The sequence below is a fragment of the Sciurus carolinensis genome, chromosome 1 (assembly GCF_902686445.1).
Source record: "Sciurus carolinensis chromosome 1, mSciCar1.2, whole genome shotgun sequence".
Classification (NCBI taxonomy): domain Eukaryota; kingdom Metazoa; phylum Chordata; class Mammalia; order Rodentia; family Sciuridae; genus Sciurus; species Sciurus carolinensis.
Genome location: NC_062213.1, coordinates 150,503,065 through 150,522,308, shown reverse-complemented (window position 1 = coordinate 150,522,308; position 19,244 = coordinate 150,503,065). Strand labels below are relative to the sequence as shown.

At 35.1% G+C, this 19,244-nt stretch overlaps 1 protein-coding gene across 1 annotated transcript in view; it reads right to left on the bottom strand.

The window, feature by feature from the left end:
- Positions 1-19,244, bottom strand: part of Negr1 (neuronal growth regulator 1) — an 807,725-nt gene that overhangs the window by 93,189 nt on the left and 695,292 nt on the right. The window lies entirely within an intron of this gene.

The window sequence follows — 19,244 nt, the reverse complement described above, 5'->3', positions numbered from 1 at the left end:
CAAGAAACCAGAGTAATAGAGGAATCAAAGGACTGGAATTGGACTCACATTGGTTTTTGGAGCTAATTTGGGGAAGATATTCACAGAAATTTTAATAAATCCTGAAATCAGAAACAGTGCTGTGTTGGACCACAGTAGGTGGTCATAGAGGGATTGGGAAGGATGAAGGTGTCCATTGACTGGAAGTTTGACATCCCTTCATTGTGTGATGCATCTTGCATTTTGGGGCTTGTTTTCTCTTTTCTCTAAATGATGAGGAGACTGGGATTCATACTTCATTGGGGTGGCATTATGAGAGAATATATACTTTTTAAAAAAATCTCAAAATAATACTTTTCAGGAAGAAAGGTATCTCAAATAGGCATTCTGAAGGGCTCTGAGGAACTCTAAATTGGAACAATTCTATAAAAACAATAGTTGGTTATCTCCTGTTCTACTCATATAATGCTACATATCCAGGTTGAACTAAGGAATGTGCCATGGATCAGTAACAAGGCAAAAATTCACAATCTACTGGCTAGAGTCCCATGACAACATACCAATGGAAAAAGTGTGTTTACCCTTGCTTTATAAGCACCATGCACATTCCATGACACCCTTCAAAGCTAGTTAAACTACACATAATTGCTAACATGCATTCTCAACACTGGAAAATTCATCATCCAAAATAATGCATACGCTTTGATGTACTTAATCAGATTTCTGTTTAAAACATTAGATTTTATGAATCAGATAAGGGAAGTGCAGCGTGTCTGGTTTCCATAATTCTATTTGACTCCAATATACTAGAAAAAATTAAGGACAAGAGCTTATTAATATTGAAATTTCTGATAAGAAATGCATCTCTAGTTGAAGTGATGTCAGGTAGTACTGGTAGTACTTTACATACCAGGGAGTTGGGGAGTTAGAAGGGGTGGGTAACTGTTGTCAGTTGACAGGTGATGTATCTATTTTTTTTTTTTTTTTATGAAAAAGAGTCTATTCCTCCTGATTGAAAGAGATGCATGAATCCAGAAATCAAAGTTTAATATCAATTTAATTTCCTGTGCTCAGTCTTCTGAAATAATACCATATATATTATATATATATTGTAAATATAAAGGGAAATATCAGTATTTACTCTGTATCATACTTAAAATTTATTTCCTTTTAAAGAAAGAACTTTACTAATCATTTCATAGTTTAATTTTTTCAAATATGCTTTCCTAAGACAAATTGAGACTTGTTTTGAAATAAACTTTCCAAAATATTTTATAGTAAATTAATTTGTGGTCAGTGATTTCTATAATAGGCAAGGTTTGTTGTTCTTCTACATTGGGTGCATTAAGGACTTGTGTTCCTATTAAATATACAATCAAAGTTTTAAAGAAGATAAATAAAGAATAAAAAACAGACAATTGTAAAACACAATCATAAACATTTGCAGTGTGAAGAAAAATGGTGATGCATAGATCAACTGTCTTAGGCAAAATAAAACCAATACTATGTTTTCTGATCAGAACCTCCTTTTCCATTTGCTAATATCTGTCTTATTCAAGGTAGAATGTGAAATTTCATAATTTCTGTGTTCCCATCAAGATAGGAAGAAGACATTTTGTACTGTTTTCCTTCACAGAAAAAAAAAAAAAAAAGCATATGCTGAATTAAAGCATGAGCTAATAGCTACCTACCATGGCCCCTAAGACATCACTTAAAATTTAGCATGAGTTCATTAGTAATTATTGATTTGCATCTTTTTATAAGTGCAAGCCTGGGCCTGACTGATAAAATATACAAGCAGAAAAACATGCACTCCTCTGAGAGCAGAAGCAGTGACCATCTAAGAGTCCTTTTCCTTGAAATGATTTAGCAATACTTCTCTACATACAAGAAGATGAAGTTTAGAGCATTCAACATCATAACATTGTAAAACATGCCTTTATCTCTTTCAAACACATCCTTCTGCTTTAGAAAGTTTCCTGCAGTAAGAGCGTGTGATGAACTAGTTGACTTCTAAGGTCTATTAATTTATGAAGTGAAAATTAATATCCTTTTATCAAACAAGTCTGGTGTCCAATTATCAGCAGAGCAGATGTTGTGCTTTTTCTCTGTATATAAAGAAAAGGAATGTGCATATCATGATTCAAGAGGTGGACCGATATAAGTAGGACATTCTCACTATGCTTTACTGCTACCCTAAAGATAAATTGCTTGGGTGTGCAGCTTCCTCCTGTAGTCCCTCCAAATATCAAAATGAAAAGCACAGCTATGAAAGGTCCAGAGTTGGCTCTCTTCAGTAGTAAATTATGGGAATGTAACTCATACAGCTGCTATGGGTACCTGCTGTCTGCCAGAACCCCTTGCTTCCATTTCTTCTACCCACTGGGTATAGCCAGTCATTTCCAAAAGATAATTTGCAGTTGATTATGCAATCTGCCAAGCCCAATCAATGTGCATACTCATGACCACTCATGAGATCATTTGCCTTAATCATGGGAGACCTCGAGGTCATTACTCAACCATAGGGAATATATTCAGTGGAGATAGTTGTGGGCATGCCCACTACACAGCTGCTTGCCAGGTCTCTTGGCTTCCATTATTTTCATCTCAGTTGCAGCCAGATATATACAAAGTCACTTCAAAGGCAAATCCATCCCCTATCAGAGAGAAATTCTCTGCTGACTACTGACTTCTGAGGCAGCAGGATAAATATAAAGACCTTGAGGACACTTCAGAATTCGAACTTCCTTTGTTTTCTTTTCTGTTTTCAAAAAAAAATTGACTTAATGCCAGTTTTCAGCAAGCGTTTATTCTCTTCTATGTAGAAAAATGAACTTCCCTTGTCTAACAGGATAGACTTTTAAAAATCAGGCCTCTTGGGATTTATTGGGCTTATGATTCCTCTCCATATGTATGTCACTGTTTGCATTTTTTATATTCAAATATATTTTTTATATTTCTTGTTAAAAATAGGCTCAGTCATCATATTTTAACACATACTCAAGGATTGTGGCTTATAGATCTTGGGATTTTATAACCACCCAGCACAGAGAAGACAAAAATATAACATGTGAGACCATGTGAGGTGCCATTTTCCTTCCTCTCTTTTCTTCTTTGCTTCTTTCTCTCTCTCTCTCTCTCTCTCTCTCTCTCTCTCTCTCTCTCTCTCTCTCTTTCTCCTGGTCATCATTACAGTCACTCAGGATGCAACAAAGAACAAAGAATACAAAGTTCCTGCAATACTAGAATACAAAGTTTCTAGTGGGAACAGAAATACAAATAGCTTTATTATAGCCTCATGTGATCCTGAGGCCTGGCATAGCCCCTTGCTCCTTCTTAGCCTTTATACCAGTCATTATCAATCAATATGAGGAGGCAGGTAGATGAGGACTATTTGTCACTTCTGATTGAGCACAGTCTACTAGTGATAGGTTACCCACAATAAAGAATATGTACAACATAATACTGGAACACTTGAATTAAAATATTTCACTGACATAAATGCCAAATCAATGTAAGGGTCTTTAACTACTTAACCTGTACCTCTTTCCAACACTGAATCTCACCAAACTGCCGATTGTAGTATTTGTAAGTAATGCAATTCTCTTTATTAAGATTCAGTCTTACAAATAAATCTTAATAGTCTTATTTGTTAATAGATTGTTATCAGAGGAGATTTTGTGACCTCAAAAATCAAATATAATATCAAAAGAATAAGTTCTACAACTCCTTCATGTCTGTCTAAATATATTTTAGGAAAATTAGATCTGCAATTATGGTTTAACTTCCTACATCACTAGATAATATGTTTAAAGTTGTGTTGGTTATATTATTGCCAATGATTGCATGGTTGAAGAAAGTTCGAGCCTCTGTTATGAGGGTCAAGTCAGATTGAGAATAAATACAGTCATGCATAGCCATTCAATGACCTACAGAATTAATACAAATGAGGAAATGAAAAATGCCACTTTTGTACTTTATCTTCATCTGATCTGCTTACCAGGACCATGGTTTTTATTTCTAAATAAGATTGCTACAGTGAAACTTCTATTTTTTATTTTTATTTATTTATTTATTTTTGGTGTTGAGGATCAAAAGCAGAACTCACATGGGGAAGGCAAGTTTTCTATCACAGAGCAATGTTCCCAGCCCCCACCCCAACTCAGTTCTCAAGAAGGGTAATATCTTGATTTTGGAATTGATAAATTTCTTCACATTACATAAGACATCCCATATTCTTTGTCTATTTAAATATTTTTGAACTTCGAAAGATCAGATGAAATGTCATCTTATCCTCAAAGTTCTCCCTCATCATTAAGAAACTTCAGTAAAGTCTTCTCTAACCTTTATTAATACTTAATATTAACAATACTAGTGCATGCATAATACTAATTTGAAATATTTTATTGGCTTTATTATGTGCTCATAAAAATTGACACAGATTTTGAATTACTCATCAGAATTGGTATTACTATGCAAATGGCACCAAAGAATGATCTTTTTATTCTATACACACGTGTAGGCATGTGTGTACACACCTACATTTCTAATTGAGACCTAATAATAAGTTGATAGAATAAACTGAATGATCCCATAATCTGAAATATTGCTGAAAGACCCAAGTGCCATTTTGGGGGGTTGTTGTAAAATTAAGTTGTCATAAATTAGGAAATGTTAAACTAAAAATGAAGTCTTGCTCAATGGGCTATAACCATCTGCTGGGCATATACTAAAAGAAGGGCTAATGATTTTATGTATATATATTTTGAAGCTCAAAAACATCTCTCAGGGACCTGAGAGCAGTCTCAAGAATTTAACCTTCAAAAGAACAAGACCTCAAGTGTCCAACGTTCTATGGGAAAATAAAATTCTATTACCTACCAGTCAACAAACATATCTGGTTTCATCTCATTTATACTAACTGAACCTTTGTACTTTTTACTACTGTTTCTGATTCCCTATATTCCTGCCCCACTCAGTTACTTGCATTCAGTTAATATTAAAAATTACTAATTCTCAAGGTCACACAGATGAGCTGTATTAGTCTCCTACTAGCTTTTCTGAAGATAACATCTCTGACATGTGGGTTATAAGTATTACAATTGCCATGGTTACTTTTCAGGGACTTAAGGCCATTTTTGTCCGAAGTACAGACTCATCACTTCCACCCGTGCAGGTATTCGATGGATAACTTTTTGACATCAGCAGGTTGAAAACTCTACCCTCAGAACATGCTAACCATTTTCTGAACATGTGCCCCATGAAGAGCCAGGAAAATTGCTTAGGTATATACAAACCACTGATAACTTCATCTCTGATCACTTCTCCCCTTGCTTTAAATCACCCTACTTCTTAAGTTTAGTAGTATCCCCAAACGCTATCTCTGGGGAGGCAGAGTCAACAAAACACTTTGGTTTGCCTTCCAATGCCTGGTTGCTGTTTCGTTTTTTGTTTTTGCAAAACTTGCTTCAGTGACCAGCATATTATGCAGTGGGCAAAACAGGATTGGTTCAGTAATGAACCCTACACTCTATCCTTTGATTGCTACTAAAAGCTTCGGGGCTCCAGAAATGTCACTGAGAGTTGATAAACCTTTAGTTTACCTGTATGAAAAATGAAATCAAGGCAAGTCCTTATGGACCTTTTACCAATAAAAAATCAAAAATTTTATTTCAATACAAATTTTTCTGTTCCTGGTAACATTTTAAAGAATGCTGAAATATGAATATGAGAGTGAAAAGATAATGTTTTGTAAAAACATAAGCAATAAGGAATTTCACGTAGCATAGCTACAGATGAGAAGGAGTTAAAATGTATTTAAGGAGACTAACATCTTCTTTTGACAGGATTTATTACAGCTATTATAAATTGCCCAAATAATCCTTTTTTAAAAGAAATCACATTTATATATTCAGATGTTCAACATTATTAAGCATCTAGTAATGTCCATGAAGTTTCTTGACTTCTTTGTTTCACTTTCAGAAAGCAAAATATATTTTAAATAATCAAGGATGAAACAAAAGTGATTTCACTTGAAGTTCAGGTTTATTGTAAAATTGAATATATAATTATATGCACCCATGGTTATTTGGCTAGAGGCCAAATCTTTTGGACAAGAAAGGTACATTAGAAACCTGAAGGTCGGTACATAGAGTGAATTTTCTCTGACTGTGAAATATCCTCTGAGGCAAAGTTTGGTCAATAAAAGTTTTGTGGCCTGAAACAATGTTAAATAGTTCTCCAAGTTCAGGGCAGGCTCCTGGAAGTGACAATAATTTTGCAGATCTGGCTCAGAAGAACTCTTGGAATGTGCCTTGGAGGAGAAGGGGTAAAAGGAAGGCAGCATGTGACTGCTTTTCAGACATTTTAACTGTGATTAACACCAGCACTCACACAACATGTTCTACTAAAGTAGGTGTTGATTAATAAAACTGGAGAGGCAATATTCTGCACTTGAGTGAATTTAGAGAATCATGAACTAAACAAAGTTTACTCATTTCCTTATTGTTGGATTTCTCAGAATCTCTAATGTGTTTAATGTTTAACTGGGATCTCTAAGGCAATGAGGTAGTATGCAGAGTCTCCAATCTATGGACCATTTGTCTCACAATATGTAACTAACTGGCACATCCCGTGAAGTACTTACTTCCCCTCTTTCTTCAAAAGTCATCATTTCACCACGATGTTTATATATGGACTACATTCAGTTGTTCATTAGAGCCTCAGCTGAACAGACTGAAAGAGCTCAGCTACTAGGAGCACAGAGACTTCCAGAGACAGTTTACAAGTTGAAGAATAATTTTAACGTAGATGTGTAGATCAATGCAAGGCTGTTATAAAATAAATTATCTGATAAGGACTTGTTATGGTTATATAGAGATAAGTTGAATCAAAGACAGATATGACCTTCTAAAATATTCTTATAGTCCAAAAGTGTCAGTCTGTGTACTGAGATGATCAGTCCAAGACATATAGAACCAATATTAAATATATTTGCTGTAAACAACCATGAAGTAAGAAAATATAATAAGGTACATTTTTCTTCCTTTACATTTAAACTTAAATTGGCCAATGTCTATATCAGGATTTTATAAATTAAAAAAATTAAAGAATGTATCCAATTTAAGGATCATAGTATAACATCCACGTTATAGTTGCATTCTGTAAACATTGAAAATGTGTAAAAACTTGAAGTCACTGAAATTTTAGATGCAAGAAAATGATATAATGAATGAAGAACTCCAAAATAAGTTGCTTAAAGTACTGCTATTATTCCTTATTCTCAAACCAAAATCATGATTTCCCTCTCAAAATACAAACATTTCTTCCTTTCTGGGAAACCAAGTGCATTTTTAAAATAGCTATTCAATTACATTAAAACGGAGCTTTTCTGATGCAAAATGTTCTCTGTTGGGAATATTAAATGTAAAAAAAATTATGTAAGTAAAATAAGTTTTTGGAATAAGATGTATGGAAGTTAATAAAATATTTACCTTGATTATCAAGAAACTTTTGCCATATATGTGTATATGTGTGTGTGTGTATATATATATATATAAGCATTAACAAAAAGTATCACATATATGTATTACACTAAAAAAGTTAATTTCTTTTGAAAAATGAGTTCATAGATGCAATTTAGAAAGGCTGAATTCAAATGAATTTTAAAGAAATCTGTTTTATTATCTTAAAGTCTTTGTATGGTAACTTACTGATTTAAAGTCTGGAAATTTTTTTGTGTTAACTAGTCCTATTAGTTTTTTTATTTGATTAGTTTGCTGATTTATTTTTCGATCTGTTCTCTTTCTGATACAGAAATTTACCTCTCCCCATCAAAATAAAATGAGTTATGAGGAAAAGCACTTGGAGTAGTTTTTATCTCAGTGTATCTGCTAGTATTTAGGATACAGCTCTCAGTTTTGTGGGACCAGAAATCTGTTTTTTCTATGTTCTTGAGTTGATAAAATTGAATGAAGACTCTTACTGTGTAAATTCAGAACAGGCTAAAGAATTTATGCTTCTTCCTAAATGTAAAATAAAAACTGGTGGATGGGCACTTTTTCTGTAAACAGGTCAACATTAACACTGATATCTACCTTCATTAAGCTCAGTACTGTTCGTAGTTTCCTAAAATATTTCAAAGCTCTATAATGTACATGTTTTTATCCACTTTATGTATAGGAAACTGTGATTCAGGGAAGTTAAGTAACCAGCTTAAATCACATAGTTAATCTCAAAATTGGATGCAAACTGAGGTATTAGATTGTTTTGATACAGTACTACCCAACCAAGATATGTATGAATTCTCTTTAAAGAAAAATATTAATATGCTATGGATCTTTAAAAAAATGTACATGGACCTGGGATTTTTAAAGTTTGCTCAGTGCAAAAGAAAATTTTCTTTCTTTTCTTTTTAAATATCTGGTAAAAGGGTTATTTAAGTATTACCATTAAAAAGGAAGAGAATAAATTTCATTTTTTCACAGAATTTGTCAGCCTCTAAGAATACAGGTGAGATGTCAACTGAGAAACTGGTTTAATTTTTAAGATCACAGGACTTGGACTTAGATAAACTCTGACCACAATGACTAGATCACTTGTTAGCTCTTGGAGCTTCAGTTTCCTCTGTAAATTGGGGTGAAAATACCCACTGTTAGGTTGTCATGAAGGTTAACTGAGATAATGCATTTAAAATTATTTAACTCAGGGTCTGCCACTGAGTAATTGCTTAATAAATGGTAATGCCTGTGATTTTGATTTCCACCTCAATGCTGTCCACTAGGACACGCTGACCTCCCCCTGGGTATCATCGTGTTGCTTGGTAAGCAAGGAATAAGATTTATCTTTAAGCATCCATTGCTTCATGACAGGCAGATCCAGTTGCATTTGTCTTCCAGAAAGCTCTCTTTTGGACAGGACTTCAGGAAGAGGATTTTATCTCAATGATTCCTATTGTCAGGTTATTGATTCACATCCTATGTTCTTTAATTAAATATGTTAAGAATGTAAACTGTTCACAAGACTGTCAAAAGCCTGGAATCCCTTTTTGTTTATTCAAAATATCTTTAAACCTCTGTTCTTAACTTCCAGAGGCCAGACTGGTGTCATTTTGGCTTTGTATCCTATCCACCATGAGGAATAACTTGTGTGAACAAGATGTAAAACCAACAAATCAATAGCTCCTCATTAGTGTTAAAGGCATGGGTGGAACAGGGAAATAGAACAGAGAAGAACAGAAGGAGAGAGTGGGAAGGTTATCAAATATGACTTAAGAAGCACAAGTTATCCTGCCTTTATTTCTCAACTGTCATTTTCTGTCACTCCATACCAATCCAAAAGAAGCTGAAGGGTCATTGGTTGTTAGATGAATCTACTGGAAATTTCTGCATTTTCATGAGATCCAAGTTTTGGCTACTTGCCAGATTAAGGAACAATTTAGGTATGACTTGTAATTCTTGGGCATTTTTATTATCTGCTTAATGATAGGGGATTCATAGGATTATTTACTCTCACAAAGCTTAGTTTCAGGGCCTCTGACTTGTAGATGGAGATTTATGTTCAAGTTGAACCTTCTTTATTCTAAAATCCTCAATCAATAGCAGATATTTCAGAGTACAAAAGTGCTATGTCCCCATATGAGAGGGAAATAGTCAATATAACTAAGCTCATAAGAAATACCAAAGCAATTTCATAGCTGATTTTGACCCATAGACTCTTTATATCCAGTTTATAGAAAAATCATAGAAATTAAGAGTTGAAAGCAAACTAAGATTTTCTTATCCAATCATTCCATTTTATGAATATATATTTCCAGAGGACTGAATGTTTGTAGAGGACAGAGACCATGTTTTTTTTTTTTTTTTTTCATCAATGTTTAAATAAGTTGAGGCATACCTCAAGTCCTGAATGTAGCTGACATGATTTCAAGTTGTTTTAGTCAGATTTTTGCTGCTGTGACTAAATGATCTGACCTACACAATTATAGAGGAGTAAAGGTTTATTTGAGGGCTCATGGTTTCAGAGGTCTTAGTCCATAGAAGGCTGGATCCATTCCTTGGGACTTGAGGTGAGGCAGAACATCATGGCGAGAGAGCACGGCAGAGGGAAGCAGCTTGCATAATCTAGAAGCAGAGAGTGAGCGAGAGAGACTCCACTCTCCAGATACAAAATATATACTCCAAAGCCACACCCCAATCCCAATTCCTCCAGGCACACCCTACCACTTCAATTAATTCCATCAGGGATTAATTCACTGATTGGGTTAAGACTCAACCCAATCATTTCTCCTCTGAAACTTCCTGCATTGTCTCACATGTGAGCTTTTGGGGGATACCTCACTTCACATCCAAATCATAACACAAACCTTATGAGTAAGTAATATACTTCTAATCATGGTACTATATTGCCTTAGTGTCCTACCTCCTTAGACCCAAGGCAATGAAATATTAAATACAAAAGGACTGTGTTTTAGTGTGCTTCAAATATCAGGCAACAAGACTGAATTTTTTATTTTTCATTGGCAGTGAGTGTGGACAATTTCAATATGTTATTATTACATTTACAGGAGCAATACTTGTTCAAGAGATTAGTGCAAATCACAATTTAATGAAATGTTGCTGTAGGAGGGGAGAAGATGTTTCAAAATTCCAGCACAGGCCAGTACTTAAATAGAAAGGTCATTATGATCCTTCAGCAGAGAACACAGCACAGAGGTGCCACCTAGTGACTGCATTCTTCTAGCTGTGCAAAGTATGGATTTGTTAGTACGGGAATGATTTGTATACATTTCAGGTCATCTTTAAATACATTATAACACAAAATGTCTAATCACAGTTTGCTTTGCTCTGTCAGATTTAGAAGATAAAGTGAGTAATGGACCACAAGGCTTGAAAACCGCAAAGGCAACAGCAATGGAAGCTTAGAATCAAAGTACCTTGCTCCTCATGGGTACACATTCCTGCAGGTTTTTGTTGCTGTTGTTGTTGTTTGTTTTTTTCTGGCACTGGAGACTGAATCCAGGGGCATTTAATCACTGAGCCACACCCCTAGCCCTTTTTACATTTTATTTAGAGACAGGGTCTCTCTATAAGTTGCGTAGGGCCTTGCAAAATTACTGAGTCTGGCTTTTGAAACCATGGTCCTCCTGCCTCAGCCTCCCCAAGTTGCTGGGATTACAGGCATGTGCCACCAGGCCCAGCACACCCCAGCAGTTCTAATAAACATAATAAGCAATATTTCTAATATCTGATGTGATAAAAATGATAGAACACATCCCAGCCTCCACTATTATATTTTTGGGTTATGTCCTGATTATTCGATTATTTTGTATCTGAGCCTGGCATATAATAGATGCTGGATAAAGTATGCTGAGAAAGTAAATGCATAAATGATCCTTGAACTTAAGAAATTTTAAGAGAAGACATTACCTTGGAAAGTAGGCAGGTTTACACTTTCCTTGAAACCTTCACAACTGTATGACAACTATCTAGGTATCTGAGCATAACATCATTTTAAAATCTAAAAGAATTGATGAAATCAAGGTGTTTAGTTTATCAGAAGTTACTTCCAGTGGAATATATTTATTCACAATACACCCAGGCAAGTCCATTATCAGTTATTAACAGGTACACAAGACACCACTGTGCCCCATCCACACATGCTCAGTGCTTTCCAAAAATCCACCTACAGTAAAGTTGCATACTCTCATGATCACGTGTATGGTTGCCTAATGATTGTAGTGCTCTGGAGAGTTGATTGGTGCTCTGCTGATACAATAAAAAGCAATATGTGAAAGCAGAAGTGATGGATACTTCATGAATTGGAAAATTTTGATTGCTTGACTTCATGAGCGAAGGCACAAAGTTCATTGCCCACGAACCAACCAATATAAATATATGTATATATTTTATTTCTTTTTTCTTTTTTCTATTTTTAATTTTTAAAAATTTTTTCCTTCCCTCCCACCCCTCCCAGCCCTCTTTTCCCTCTATTGAGTCCCTCCTTTCTCCATTCTTGCCCCCCCTCCCACCTCCCATTATGTGTCATCATCCGCTTATCAGCGAGATCATTCGTCCTTTGGTTTTTTGAGATTGGATTATCTCACTTAGTATGATATTCTCCAATTTCATCCATTTGCCTGCAAATGCCATAATTTTATTACTCTTTGTAGCTTAGTAATATTCCATTGTATATATATACCACAGTTTCTTTATCCATTCATCAATTGAAGGACATCTAGGTTGGTTCTACAATCTGGCTATTGTGAACTGAGCAGCTATGAACATTGATGTGGCTGTATCTCTGTAGTATGCTGATTTTAAGTCCTTTGGGTATAGGCCAAGGAGTGGGATAGCTGGGTCAAATGGTGGTTCCATTCTATGTTTTCTAAGGAATCTCCACACTGCTTTCCAGAGTGGCTGCACTAATTTGCAGCCCCACCAGCAATGTATGAGTGTACCTTTTTCCCCACACCCTCGTCAACACCTATTGTTGCTTGTATTCTTGATAATCGCCATTCTAATTGGGGTGAGATGGAATCTTAGGGTAGTTTTGATTTGCATTTCTCTTATTACTAAAGATGTTGAACATTTTTTCATATGGTTGTTGATTGCCTGTAGATCTTCTGTGAAGTGTCTGTTCATATCCTTAGCCCATTTGTTGACTGGGTTGTTTGAATTCTTCGTGTAGATTTTTTTGAGTTCCTTATATATTCTGGAAATTAGTGCTCTATCTGAAGTATGAATGGCAAAGATTTTCTCCCACTCTGTAGGCTCTCTCTTCACATTGCTGATAGTTTCCATTGCTGAGAGAAAGCTACTTAGTTTGAATCTATCCCAGTTATTGATTCTTGCTTTTATTTCTCGTGCTATGGGAGCATTCGACAAAATACAACACCCCTTCATGCTCAAAACACCAGAAAAAATAGGGATAGTAGGAAATACCTGAACATTGTATAGGATATTTTTGCTAAGCCCATGGCCAACATCATTCTTAATGGAGAAAAACTGAAACCATTCCCTTTAAAAACGGGAACAAGACAAGGATGTCCTCTTTCACCACTTCTATTCAACATTGTCCTCGAAACTCTAGCCAGAGCAATTAGACAGACTAAAGAAATTAAAGAGATACGAATAGGAAAAGAGGAACTTAAGCTGTTGCTATTTGTTGATGACATGATTCTATATCTAGAGGATTCAAAAAACTCCTCCAGAAAACTTCTAGACCTCATCAATGAATTCAGCAAAATAGAAGGCTATAAAATCAACACGCATAAATCTAAAGCATTCTTATACGCAAGCGATGAGACATCTGAAAGGGAAATGAGGAAAACAACTCCATTTGCAATAGCCTCAAAAAAAAAAAATACTTGGGAATTAATCTAACCAAAGAGGTAAAAAATCTCTACAATGAAAACTACAAAACATTGAAGAAAGAAATTGAGGAAGACATTAGAAGATGGAAAGATCTCCCATGTTCTTGGATAGGCAGAATTAATATTGTGAAAATGGCCATACTACCAAAAGTGCTATACAGATTCAATGCAATTCCAATTAAAATCCCAATGATGTACCTTACAGAAATAGAGCAAGCAACCATGAAATCCATCTGGAAGAATAAGAAACCCAGAATAGCTGAAGCAATCCTTAGCAGGAAGAATGAAACAGGGGGTATCGCAATACCAGAACTTCAATTATACTACAAAGCAATAGTAACAAAAATGGCATGGTATTGGCATCAAAATAGACAGGTAGATCAATGGTACAGAACAGAGGACATGGACACAAACCCAAATAAATACAATTTTCTCATACTAGACAAAGGGGCCAAAAATATGCAATGGAGAAAACTGGAAATCCATATGCAATAGAATGAAACTAAACCCCTATCTCTCACCATGCAAAAAATCAACTTGCAATGGATCAAGGACCTTGAAATCAGACCAGAGACCCTGCATCTTATAGAAGAAAAAGTAGGTCCAAATCTTCAATTTGTTGTATATATTTTAAATCACTAGCAGACTCTCTCTTCAAACCCTCTAAGAATAGGATAGGATATTAAAGAAGCCATGTCTGTTCGTTTAGATGAATACGAGGTAGTTGGTTCATTTGGCATACTATTAGAATAAAATTTCCCCAATGGGACCACCCAACTTCTAATGGTTCAGATTCATGATCATTACCCAGGAGCTGATCAGCAGATAACTTTGAGTTTTGAAGATGAAATGAGACTATATGTGAAATGCCTAAACAATGTAAGAAGACCCCTATCAAAGAAAATACTTGCTGAATTTTTGAGTTTTTGAATAAATTGTGTAACCTCACTGAACTTCAAATTCTTTTTCTATAAAATACTGATATAAATAATTCAGATATCATAGTATTACTTTTGAGAAATAGATGAAAACACTTCAAAATACTTTTAAATACTTTTAATTGTTACTCTCTTGGAAACGTGGGTATAAATATCACTATTTTCTAACAAAGCACAAAAAAGCCTTAGCTATTTCTTCTCATGAAGCCTCCATTTAGTGTATTTAAGGACAACTGAGATGCAAAGCCAGTTAATACAGCTGGTCAGATGAGTAGGCAGAGTCCAAAGATGTGAATCCTTGGATTTAGTGACTTTTTTGTCCAACAGAAAGTCTCTCAGGACCAGTAATATCCCTCCAAAGTGCCCACTTCACTGGGTGAAATTTGACTTTTAGAAATAAATTATTTAGGGTTAAATCATTAGTTTCTTTTAAAACACAAATACCCTTAGGTAGGTGCATATTCGAGGTTATTGTCATTAAGATCACACAGGCATGCACTGGTATAACAACTGATCTGCTAATAATAAGTGGATGAAATCTGCTTATTTCAGATTATAGGGATTGACCTGGATTCCAAGTACAGTGAGAAAATATGAGCTAGGAGGACTGACTGACAATATAGCTGTTCTGAAAGAGGCCAGTGGGCAGCAAAGGGAAAACTGTGTCACACAGAGGTGATAGTGAAAAGCAAAAATGAGAGGTTTCCTTCCTAAGCAATTTTACCCTATTCTCATGAATACAAACTTTATTAAAACAGATTTTTTGTTTGCTTTTAGTATTTCAACATTAAAGCCAATTTAAAATATATGCATTCCTACTCAGAATACCTACAAACAAGTATTTGCTTGTTCCCATCTAGAATCCTGTATCCAAGAATGGAACAGAATGGAACTGTTTCCTACATGTATTACTGAAAAGCTAATCACTTATTAGACTAAAAGTCATTAGCTCCAATTGTTTCAAGATTAACTTGCATTTCCTGTTATAGATGCCTTCTCTGATTGATCAGGTAGCCAGTTGGGATTTATCTCTTACATTAAGATAGTTTAGTCTCTTCTTTACATAGATTTGTGTGTGTGTGTATGTGTGTGTGTGTGTGTGTGAGAGAGAGAGAGAGAGAGAGAGAGAGAGGGAGAGAGAGAGAGAGAAAGATCAGATCATTTGCTTTATAAAATATTGTAATATTGTATGAAATAATGTGGCCTGACAAAAATGATATTTAAATAGATTTTTTTACCTTTTCCTCAGTGAAATCATTGATTATAAAATTTTAGTATAGAATTCAATATTCAAGTAACTTGTATTCTCAAAATCTGAATACCTGACTATTGGAGAAAATCCAGTAGGTTTGGTTGTTTCTGAGGGAAATTTTTAGATATAGAGAAAAATAATTTGTCCTGGTATAGCAGGGAGAATAATGACTTTCCAAAGGTGCCAACATACTCATTCCTGGAATCCAGAAATGTATTATATTATATGACAAAGGGGAATTAAGATGGCAGATAAAATTGTGGTTGTTAATTAGTTGACTTAAAATAGGGAGATTATCCTGGATTATCTAAGAGTTCAATACAATCACAAGGGTTTATTTTATATTACTTTTCTGGAGATTGAACCTAGGGACATTTAACCACAGAGTCACATCCACAGCCCTTTTTATTTTTTATATTGATACAGAATCTCACGAAGTTGTGTAGGGCCTCGCTCAGTTGCAGAGGCTGGCCTCAAACTTCCTCCTGGCTTGGCCCTGGGCCACTGGGATTACCAGTTTGTGACACCATGCCCAGCTACCAGGGTTCTTAAATGTGGAGGATTGAGGAAGAAGAGCCAGTCACTGTGATGTGACATGAGAAAGATTTGAATCTGGCTTTGAAGATGGTAGAGAAACATGACCGAAGGAATGTGGGCAGCTTCTAGAAACTGGAAAAGGTAGAGAGCAGATTTTCCTCTGGAGCTCTAGAAAAAAATGCAGACTTGATGTTTTGATTTTAGCCAGAAAAGCCATTTTGAACTTTTGAACTACCAAACTCTAAGATTATCAATTTTTATTGTTTTAAGCCACCATGTTTATAATTTTTTATAGCAGCAACAGGAAATTAATACATCAATGAATTCATTCATTCATCTATTCATCATTTCAACAAATCTTGTATATTTTCTACATGCAAGACACTGGCACATTCATCTAATCCGTATTCATTCTATAGAACTTGCTTTTATTAGCCTCCTCTCTTTCTTTATTTCTGTTGGTAAGTCCCTAATAAGATGAGGAAGACAGTTTCTCTTCTCATAGAGATCTTGGGAAGACATTCAATTTTCCACCAGCCTTTTGTTGTCTTCTCTTTTGAATAGGTTCATTATGAAAACTCTTTCTCAATGTAAATCTGAGCTCTATGCTGAACTTGGAATAACACATGCATATTTAATTTTAAATATAAAATGTAAAGACATGAATTTCAAATATTCTAATTTCTCATCAGCTGCAATCTTCCTTATATTAACCCAATTATTCAATTATACACTCATGCAGTGAGTTCAGTTCTTAACATGGTCTAATTATTCTTTCAGTTACCATAAATAGGATAATTAAAAGAAAAAAGAATGTACAACAAAAGAAAAAAGATAAAAGCACCCCACTTGCTCTCTTCCCTAAAGGATCTTGCAATCTAGAAGTAGAGTAGATATGATAAGTACACATCTCCAGATATAATGCAAGGTGTTCAGAGTTTTGACGATCCAACTCTATGATTTCTCATATAGTACAGGATATTTGATAAGTACTTAATAGGGACTGACATTCACAAGCATATGTTATTTAGGTATATAAAGCAAAATAGTAGTAATCATTAGTAACCTTAATAATTCTGCTACATGTTAGTCGTTTGATTTAACCTGTTGAAGACTTGCAATTAGTACATATGACGTTTGCCTCTGAGGCACTGAGTCACACTTTTGGTGGTGCTTTACTCTGACCCCAGCATAAATCAAAAGGTCAATAGCTGAAAATTATATCTTGAGATAGAGTTGAATATATGTCATCAAGAAAGAGTTGAATAAATAGTGAGAAGCACAGATTAGTGAGTCTCACTTTTTCTTCCTTTTTAAACAATAGCATCATATTCAAAATTGCATCACAGGTTTTCTGCTATACTTGTATCTGGAAATTAATCAACTAATTATAGATAATTATAATTAATATCAGAATGCATTATATTGAATATTAATTGGAATTTGAAATACATTCTGGGCCGTCTTCAACTCCTTATACTCTAACAATCAGAGAATAATGGAAGCTTGATTGTTTCAAATTAGGAAAAAAAAAATCCCACAAACCTTAAAATAAAACTTGAAATAACATGAAAGTTTGTTAGATTTTTTTGTGGGAACTGATTGCCCAACTTTGTAGAGGTGTTTGTTCTCAGGCAGTCATTGTCCTAATTTCCCAGACTTGGCTCTGTGCTTTTCACCCTCATTCTTCATTTTCCTACTTTTACAGAATTATGTTTGCAAAACACAGACAGTGATATTATTTCCCTGTTAGAGCAAAACCAAATAAAACAAAACACCGAATCCTTTCCTAAACAAAAGGATGAAGTCTAAATCATTTGGCATGACACTGTCTCCCGTGGTGCTCCGTCTACAGAGAGAGCTGGGAGTTGTCCCTGTTTCACCCTCTCCCTGTCCTCCAAATCTAATCAACAACTGCACCCTGACGTTTCTCTTCTAAACAATTTAAATCTGTTCCATTCTCAAAGCTACATAGGAAGCCTAATAATCAGACTATGTCTAAGGTTAAGCAGACAAAGCTTCCAAGTCACACACACACAACCCCCACGATCCGGCCCGGTGAACCTCCTAACCCCTCCGTACTCTGCTCAGTTTGCACTCCAGAAATTATCTGTAGTTCCTTTCAGGCACACCATGCTGTTTTGTGCCTCTATTACTTTTGTGCATGTAGAGCTTTGTCTGAAGTGGTTTTCTTTCTTTGCCTTCAAACTTTAAAAAAAACTTCAGTAATCACTTCCCCTGGAAAACCTTTTCTGATATTCTTCAGGCTGGATCAGCATTCTCAGTGTACATTACATATTACTATTATAACACAGGTTGCATTCTATTAATCTCGTCTGTCTCTTTGTTGGTCTCAGCCATTGAACGGTGAGATTCAAATGACAAGCAGTAGGCCAATCTCCTTTGTATCTCTAATGCATGGCGCAGTGTGTGAACATTCGGGTGCACACCGAGTTCTTCAGAACGAACAGAAACTACCCAAGTTAAACTTACTTTCAGTTTCCACCACTTTCTCCACTTTTCTAACGGCCCAACACTATGAAGCACATGTAAGTTTGTTATCCATTCATCTCTCCATCAATCTATCTATCCATTCACCCTCCATTCATTCCTGGGTAGTCAGGTATATGCACGTGATCTAGTCATTGAGATTTCTGAATTTTCTGTTTAGTAAACAAATGAATAAATTACCTCATGTTCTTGCTATCTTGATTTTTAAAAATTATTTATTTTTTATATTTTACAGACCGCGTTTTGATTCGTTGTACACAAGTGGGGTATGTCTTTTTGTTTCTATGGTTGTACATGATGTAGATTCTTACCATTGTGTAATCATACATGTACATAGGGTAATGATGTCTGTCTCATTCCAACATTTTTCATACCCTACCTCCTTCTCATTTCCTTCTACATAATCTAAAATTCCTTCATTCTTCTCTCACTTCTCACCCTCCCACCCCCTTTACATATCATCATCCACTTTTCAGGGAAAACATTTGACCTTTGGTTTTTTGGAATTGGCTTATTTCACTTAGCATGATATTCTCCAATTCCATCCATTTATCTGCAAATGCCATAATATTATTCTTCTTTATGACTGAATAAATTCCATTGTGTATATATACCAAAGTTTCTTTATCCATTCATCTGTTGAAAGGCATCTAGG